Below are 9,781 nucleotides of genomic sequence, written 5' to 3'. Positions count from 1 at the left end.
CAACAACACTTAGCTAAGTGCTAAGCATGCTACTAATGCAGTGAAAAGGGAAGTTGCTGTAACTCAGGCTAGCAATATCCGATCTGCCCCAAACTTCACACGTTTCACAAGAGTCCTGTCCTGAACACATCAACATGCCTGTATTTGATTATAGTCATAGCGCCACCTGATGGCAACAGGAAGTGGCATGTTTAACACTGTTATGGACAAAATAATAAAAAGCATCAACATGTGTTAAATAGGCTGGCAAAATTCTAGAAGCATGCTTAAACATGCTAGCAACACTTAGCTCAGTGTTAAAGCATGCTATTAATGCAGTGAAGTAGAACATTACTGTAACTTGTGCATACTATGTCCAATCTGCCTCAAGCTTCACAAGTTTGATTAGAGTCCTGGCCTGAAGATATCTACATGCTCATATTTGGTTATAGTTATTGTGCCACCTACTGACAATAGGAAGTGACATGTTTTAATACTTTTATGCACTATTAGCAACACCGTAAAATATGCCATTGTGTGCTAATCATGCTTGAAATATTCTCAAACATGCTAGCAACACTTACTATGTGCTAAAGGTTGCTATTAATACTATGAAAGAGGAAGTTGTTGTAACTCTTGCATACAATGCCCAATATGCCCCAAATTTCACACGTTTTATAAGAGTCCTGGCCTGAACACACCTAAAGGCCAATATTCAATTATAATTATAGCGCCACCTGCTGGCAACAGGAAATGACTTATTTTAAACTAACTTAAACATGCAATGTCTGATCTGCCCTAAACTTTGCATGTTTGGTAAGAGTCCTGGGCTGAAGACATTTACATGCCGATATTAAGTTATAATCATAGTGCCACCAGTTGGCAGCAGGAAATGTGGTATAAATATTTACCTTTTTATAAGCATATGGCCCAACGTTCGCTGTTCTCCTATGGCCACCGGTTGGTGGTGAGCCCGGGTGCGAGGGCCCTTTCATCGCTGCTTGCAGCTTTAATTATATACTGCAATTTTATTTATCCATTAGAATTATATATTTGTAATTATTGTTCTGTTCTGTTCTGATAAATTTAAAGGATTTGTTGTAAAGTGAAGAGAACTAAAAATATCCTGTTGGCACATTATAACATTATTAGGCCAGCCGTTATTATTTCTTAATGTAATAAAATGCAACTTATACATGACTTATATATTTTTTTCCTCTCACAAACTTAATTTATTTTTAGCCTGTTTAAAAAAAATAAAAAATAAAAATAAAATAACATGCAGCAAACGAAAATAGGCGATTAATCGGTTAAAATTTGTTACTGTGGGGTAATTATATATTATATACTTAGGAACAGAGTCTGGGCCTAATCTAGGCTATCCAGGGTTTTTTATGACAAAATGACTTTGTGCAGCACATTCACTTCGCACGCTCAACCTGCCTCGCGCGTTGCTCAGCTGTGGACAATTTAAAAATGTTTGCTATAAAGGTTGCTGTCCCATTTTATACAGGAATTGTTCATTAAAAAAAAATTGAATTATATTGTTAGTTCTAATTATATTGTTAACACAAGTTCATTTAGGCTATTTAACATGCACTGTGACATTTTTACCCTTTTTTAACTTATAAACTCCTTGAGATTTTAAAGTCAGTTTAATAGTATTGAAGTTCAAGTTTTTTAAAAAAGGTTTTTTAAATGCTTAAATTATTTCTATGAATTAATAATATGTTATCAGGTTTTAATTGCTTAAATTATTTATATGAATTAATAATATGTTATCATGTTTATTCTTGTAGAAAATAAGTGTTTATTCTTTAAGAAAATATGGGAAAAAATAAGGGACGATCCAAATATTATTCATATTTGGTTTTGCTTCACCTATTTATGTAAGCTACAATTATTCTAAAAAAAAACAAAAAAACAATGTAATTAAAAGTGCCATCGGCCTGAGTAAATTTTACCATTTTAGAATTGTGACTTTTTATAGGTTAGTGATTTAGGAGGTGAAAATACTGTGAAATTACAAATGGTATGGGATTTTAAAGCATAACAACTGAACGTCTATGAAACGTTAGCCAATAAGGCATTTTTTTTAAACAATGGCACTTAAAGTTTTGAACTAAAATATTATTTCAACCATATAGCCTGTGAATAAACAAAATGCATACTTTTCAATGAAAGAACACTGAGAGTTTGCTTCTGGTGTTTGGATTTGTACTTCAATATAATGAGCTCCAAGTTTAGGAATAGCCAACACGGTTTTTTTTTTATTTCTCTCTCTCTCTCTCTATCTCTCTCTCTCTCTCTCTCTCAATTTAACTCTCTATATAACAGCATTAACTTACAATGAAATACATCTTCCTTCAGGTAGACTGAATGTTTTTCTGTCTTGCTAAATGTTGGGCTCATGATCAGTAAGTTGTATTCGCTCAAACTGATTTAGTTAAATCAAAACTTGCGGACTTTGAAGCTGGGTGCAGTTAGCGGAGCCCCGCGCGCTGTGAAGCGGGAGCAGCTGATCGAGGACTCCGTTTGGTCTTAAAGCCTTCCGCAAACGCTACGTTCACAAATAACAATGATTTTCGTAAAATAATGATTAATTATCAATTGATAATTTGTTATTATTATGGTCTTGTGAAAACAATAATATGGGCTGCGGGAAAATAATGAATAAAAAGAGTAGGGCTGCTGTGAGTGCAGGCATGTTTCAACTCAGTAACATGAGAACACACCGTTCCTCAGCCCAAAAACAGACCGAATTCAGTTCAGCTGGAGGGGGTTGGGGTAGTTATGTATAGCTTGTGTGGGTCGAGATAAAGGTGTGAATCTCTTGGTCTTTCATATGGACAGTATGAGGGTATCAAACTTGCAGAACAGGTTTAGATAGGACTCGTCATTTTGGTTTTAGGGCAACTTTGAAGAAAGGTTTTGATCCACTTCAAATGTTGACTACTGTATAGCGCAATATAGTTTATAAGTTATTATAACTTCAGAGGAAGTTGCCTTAACTCAAAAAAAAATAAAATAAATTCGCAAACTGTTGCGTTAATTTTATTTTGTTTCGTCTAAACAATATTTTTTTTAGACTATGAAATATAAATTCTCACAGAATGTAGCCTTTTCATAACCATATATTGAACCATCTCTTTGTGTTTTTCTAAATCCCAAACAGAGTCCAGACATCAGTATGATCTGTCTATGATGTTTTATAGGCTTTTTTAGATTTGGGAATACACATGCGTTACAGACATGACAAAAAAAATAAAAAAAACATTTTGGAGTTTTTGGAGACATTATTATTATTATTATTAATTAATTAATTTATTTATTTTTTGTAGCCTATTTACAATGCACAAACCAGAAGCAACAATATCTGCAGAGAAGGGTTGGCCATTCTCAAAAAAAAAAAAAATCAATTTTATTTCAATTTTCGTTTTTGTTTTTGTTTCAGAGGAAAAATCAGTGTTAAGGTATCTCTCCATTACAGACCGTTCTGAAAGAAGAATTTATGCAAACGCTTATATAATGCTTTAAAAACTTTAACAGAGATGTCTAGAGGGTATTTAATAGGTCTGCCTCCCATGTAAGATTTTTCTAGTTACTAGTCGTTCATTTGTCATTATTCAATTAATCGCAGGTTTATATTACATTTACATCTATAATCCATAATGAGCCTTAATATATTCCTCGCTCAAGCACATGCATTAAGTTTGCCCCAAAGCACAGGCAGAAGTAGCCTAATAATTGTAAAAAAAGGAGACATTTTAATTATTTATTAATAAACAAATGTTTTCTTGTCGGCTGCAAGATGAAATTCACAGTGCTAACTCTCTCCACATGGACGCGCCTTTAAAGAGAAATACAATCTTCACAGATTACATAATGCTTTCGTTCTGAATTGATTCGTTTTAAAAGATATTTCAAGCTTTCTGTAGATATATTTCTCATGTATGTGAGACACCACAATTTTAAGTTAATTCATTATCAGGAAAAAATTCAAGTGATCTAGAGGGCGCCTCCCTGTCCTGCATGCGCATTAATAATTTTCGCACAAACACTTAAATATGAATAATTATTCACATTTTGCATATGCGTTACAATGTAAATTTTTTACATGCAATTATCCAAAATAAAACCAAACAATATTTGTAATGAAGATAAAACAAATGAGAATAAATGCTGCGCCTGAACTCAGCATCACTCGCGCCGCGCAAATCTTGCACGCAGACATTTTACACATATTGTGTTAAACTGCCGATCTTGTTGTTGTTGTAGTTTATGGTGTTTTCAGTTTATGTTGTATGCTGTCAAATCGCTCCAATCACCACATCTCTCCTATTAGATACGGGACATATATATACGTGGCACTACGGCTCGGTAAGTATGCTCAAAAACGGCTCCCAACATTGCGATACAGTTTAAACAGCATGAGAGTTAAGCTTATGTCATTCTTTTCACTTCTTACTTGCTGCTTCCTGGTCATGGATACTTCGGACATTTTGCTACAAATCCTTTTCGAAGAATCTCCTGACGAAATCCCAGATCATGGCACGGAAGACATCGATCCAACCCTGCTAGTAAGACGCAGCTCTAGGATTGCAGCGAGGAATCCTTTTTCCATCACCGAATGGCCCATAGAAAGGATTTTGTCCACCTTATACACTCTGAACGTTCAAGTGCCTCCGAATCTGGATCACGATCAGCTCTTGACTCTATTACAAGAAGTCAATCAAGACCCACAGCCCCCATCCACCAACGCAGCATCTTCTCTTCCCCGATCTACCGGCCGTAAAGCCACGGAGAAAAGGAAAAATATCTCCACCGATCAAGCAGGCCTAACTCCAAAGAAAGCAAAAACAGCAAGTGCCTCTTTAGCTCCAGTACAAGGAGAAGACAAGATTCTCTCAGCGCTGCTCTCAATTCAAGGAACCCTTTCCGCCATGGATAACAGGATCCAGGCGCTGGAGTCACAGCGCTCTTCTCATGCACCTCAGGTGGGGGTCGATGGACAGACTTCCAGCTCAACATCTAACCGCGCTATTACCCCCGACTTAGCGCTTCCTAGTAGATCTCTCGGATCAGCACTACCTGCCGCTTCCACTGGACCTGCCCTTTTTCCCTCCAGCAGCTGCTGTCTCTCCTCATCTGCGTGCGCTCAAATCCTGTCAGGTAACGACATTAACTTGGTTAAAATATTGCTATGTGCAGAAACTAACAAAAGAAGGATCGTGGATTGTGGAGATATATCTGTCATTCTAAAAGATAACGATCCAAGACTTACCAAAAGTTTAACCATGGCAGAATTTAATGTTGCTTTCGGAGTGTTCAGAGACATTATCTGTGAAGAGTATCCAGACAGGAGGCAGGAATTAGACACCTATTTAGCTATCATTTCGGATCTCGCTATGTCTTACGGAGGCACACTATTCTATGAATATCACAAATCTTTCTCATCCAAAGCAGCTATGTACATACACCGTTTCAATCAGAAACTGGACTGGTCCGTGGTCGATCTAGCACTCATTAGCAGACACTTTACAGGCCATCGAGCATTGTCATGCTCTCTCTGTAGTTCGTTTTCCCACTCAGCTTCTCTCCTGCCCTAAGACTGCGTCAACTTACGACACTAGCGCTTCGGCGCCAGAACAGGTGAAGCCTGGAAGACAAACCCCTATTTGTTATAATTTCAATGAGAATGTTTGTACTCGTTATAATTGCAAATTTTTTCATGCTTGCAACTATTGCGGGAACAGTCACCCAAGGTTTTCTTGTCCACGCCGCACAAAATTCCCAAAAAAGAAATAAACACTCCGGTGAACACTAAGGAGCTATCCAAAGCTCTGGGGAAGCATCCAAATCGCTGTTTCGTGTCTTACCTCATTTTTGGGCTCATGCACGGGTTTTTAGTCGGTCTTTCCAATATGCCAACCTTCTCATTTACCTGCAAAAATCTCCAGTCAGCTATCAAAGATCCCCAGGCTGTAGACGATAGTAGTGTAATCATATCCTAAGTGTCAGATTGGAGATTTATTACCCTGATTTATGGCTTGATTTGTGGAGGGTCCAGTCAGCGTTGATTGACAGGTTGTGATATGTCCAATGTGTACATGGTCAGATTTATGTGTTGATTTATTGCTATATGGCCTGTCTGTCACAGTGGTTGCCATGTCACTGGGTGCTGTCACCCTTGATTGACATGACAGAGGTGTGTGTAAAATCAAAAGATCAAAACAGATCTCAGATTTGACTTGTGTTGCATTTATTACTGGATATATGATGGTTGTATCTGTAACCAGAGCTGTGGGGGTTTCTGTGGACTTCCTTCCTGAGCAGTTACTCACTTCCAGTCAGGAGGAGGTGTTTGGGTTCTTCCTGGAATAAAATGGCTGAGCAAAAGTGAGTGTATGTACACCTTGACAGGATCAATGTTTGTTTGATCAATACGGTATATGTTAATACCTAGACACCTACAGACCGCATGCTCCCCGTCTACATCCACCTCTGAAAAGGAGGAGGATGTCTTGAGTCTTTCCAGGTGAGAATTTTATTTATATTTTTAGGAAATGCCAACATGAAAAAAAGGAAGTACCGACTTAACATCTTAGAAACATCAATGTTGTCTTTTATGTAGGACACTAGGTTTTATGACTTGTATGACAAGTCAAAGAGAGAGAGAGAGAGACAATTATTTAAATCAGCAACTAACCAAGCCAATGAAGAGATAAATAATTTAATGTTATCTGAAATTAATAAAATCAAACAGGCATTCATTAATGTTAAGAAAATACTATCCATAATATGTGATGTGTAAAAGGAGTTGAAATCTCATGTTAACTTTAAAACACACACACACACACACACACACACGTTGGGTTTCTATGTTTTATGGGACATCCCTTTTATACTGTATAAATTGTATTTTCAATCACCAAACACCAACCTTACACATAAACCTACCCCTTATACAAAACTTTCTTCATTTTAAGATTTTCAAAAATACTTCATTCTGTATGATTTATAAGCTTGTTTCTTCACGGGGACAAAAGAAAAAATCCACAAGGACAAGGATTTTGGATATTGCCATCATTGTCCATATAACGTAGGATATACCTGAACCACACACACACACACACACACACACACACACACACAGACACACACACCTCTGAGTATACTGAATTTAAAGTATGACCAAAATCATATTTGTTGTTTTTATTTGTTGTTGTTGTTTAAGAAATGTTTTCATTTTAATCTAATTGCTTAAACTCGGTAAAATAATTACACCTACAATTTTAAACATATTTAAAAGGTTAAACACATTGTGTGTCACTAAAGCAAGGCACACTGTCTATTGTCTATTTTTTTTTTTTTTTTTTTTTTTTTTTAAATAACCTGATGACCAGCATTGTTTCTTTAGAGTCATTTATGCACCCAAGTGCTTTTCTCACACGAGTAGAAAACTCTTTGGATGTGTTTTGTGAAACAAATAATTTTTACTTCAGAAAACTTTTTAAATGTATGACTGAACTTTTCTCATTCAACAGAACTAATTTTTTCAAATTATTTACCTGGCCTATAACACTTGGTGTAAATGTTCTTACCTAGAACAGAAAACACTATTTTGTAGGCATCATGTTATTTTTTAAATTATTCACTAAAAGATTTTTTTTTGGAGTATCTGTTATTTTCTAGATGAGAGAAATGTATTTTGTAGGGATGTTTCATCTATTATCATCATTTCCTTTTGACCCCGATAAACTGGTAATGAATTTTCTATGCAAGTGCCACGATATACAGTTCTCATACTATGTGTGTAAATAGCTGTGCTAAAACATTTATTATTGCATGCCAACAGATTGTCAAGGATGTATCACATCGAGTAGAAAACTCTTTGGCTGTGTTTGACAAACACATAATTTTTACATCAGAAAACTTTTTAAATGTATGACTGAACTTTTCTCATTTGACAGACCTACGTTTCAGATTATTTACCCGGGGTGTTTAACAGCCACAGGGAATACATGCTGTTTTCTAAAGTTTATGACGCCTTTATTGGTGTAAATTTCTCACCTAGAACACAAAAGTTGTACATTTTGACTATTTAACTATTTTGTAGGTATCATGTAATGTTAAATTATTCCATAAAAAATTAAAGCACTTGGTGTAAATGTTCTTACCTAGAACAGAAAACACTATTTTGTAGGCATCATGTTATTTTTTAAATTATTCACTAAAAGATTAAACACACTAGAATCTGTGATTGAATTTGCTAGAATTTACTAGAATTTGCTCGATTAAATTAAGTATTTAACACACACATTACCCAAAATTGTGTTAAATACTTAATTTAATCGAGCAAATTCAAGGAATACTGATGTATATGAACAAAGCGAAGCCGAGAACACAAAGAGCTCGCTAACATTATAGCAGTACTGTTTGCAAATAAATAAACAAACAAAAAAAAAAAAACAGACACTCACATAAAAAATTTTTTACAATCACACATGACAATACAATACGAACTGTATGGTAAAAATGAAACAGTGGTTCAGAACAACACAAGCAAATCATGGAAAGATAAAACACAATGATTTTCATACTGCTACAACTAAGGCTCAAGCTAATTTTTGTTTGGTCTGGTTTCAGAGTTACCTTCAGGCCTACTACAGTGAAAAAAATTTGTGATATATACTGTACGTGTCTTCACAATGGAGTAATGCGGTGTTAAACATGTGGAACAGTAACAAACACTATTCAACATAGGGTTAAAGGCCAGTGGCATCAGTGAATAGGTGTGCTTTAAGGTGTTTTTGAACATGCACAGACAGGGAGCACTATGTTTGTGTAGTGGGAGGTTATTCCATGGAGTGGGACCAGAAATACAAAAGGCTCTATCCCCAAAGGTCCGCAGTCTGGTACGATGGATGGCAAGCTGGTCATTTTCAGAGGATCACAGGGACCGTGACTGGATTTGGGGGTGATGGTGACCAGTAAGATACTGGGGTGCAAGTGTATGGAGGGATTTATAAGTGAGGATTTTTAAAGGTAATGTGGGATTGGCAGCCAGTGAAGTTGCATGACGATGGATGGGTGTGATATACAGCTAGGGTTTTGTGCATGTTAGGATCCTGGCAGTTAAATTCTGGACTGTCCAGGGCTTTGCTGGGCAGAGCAGATAGGACATCATTGCAATATAGGCCAGACAGGAGCTGATGAAAGAGTGGATGTGAATTTCAGTTTCAGAGTGCTCTTGAGAGGTTTTTTAGGTGGTAGAAGGCAGATTTGGGTGATGTTTTTGTTATGTGACTGGACCGATGACACCCAGTTATTCCAACTTCAGGGGACTTACTGCCTGGTTTTAGGTGCAAGTATCTTTTAAACAACATCCTGTTTTGTATTAACGCAGTTGTTTAGTTGTAATTATATTATTGGAATCATGAAATCCATGATGATAACATAAACCGGCAGCCTTTTGTAGCAGTCTTCCCTCCACTGGAATGTTGGTGTTTCAATTTGTAATTACAGCATAATTGAGTAGCCTTAACAATGCAAATAGAAACCGAATCAGTCTTCATTCAGAACATTGACCAATTACACTTCACAAACAGTTTATTATAACCAAAGAAGTATTGCCTTATTCTGGTGAGGTAAATTAAGTCCATTATTTGAGGAAATGCAGTATTACTTTATTTGGATTCATGCTCCGTACAGGTCGCTACAACCTTTCAATGCCAGTGGTGAGTTGCACAAGCTGTTGTGTCACATGGTCCCCCTCCATCAAGGACATCCAGCGTGATGG

This window comes from Cyprinus carpio, chromosome A3 (genome assembly GCF_018340385.1).
Source record: "Cyprinus carpio isolate SPL01 chromosome A3, ASM1834038v1, whole genome shotgun sequence".
In the NCBI taxonomy this organism is placed as follows: domain Eukaryota; kingdom Metazoa; phylum Chordata; class Actinopteri; order Cypriniformes; family Cyprinidae; genus Cyprinus; species Cyprinus carpio.
Note: the sequence above shows the minus strand (reverse complement) of the source record.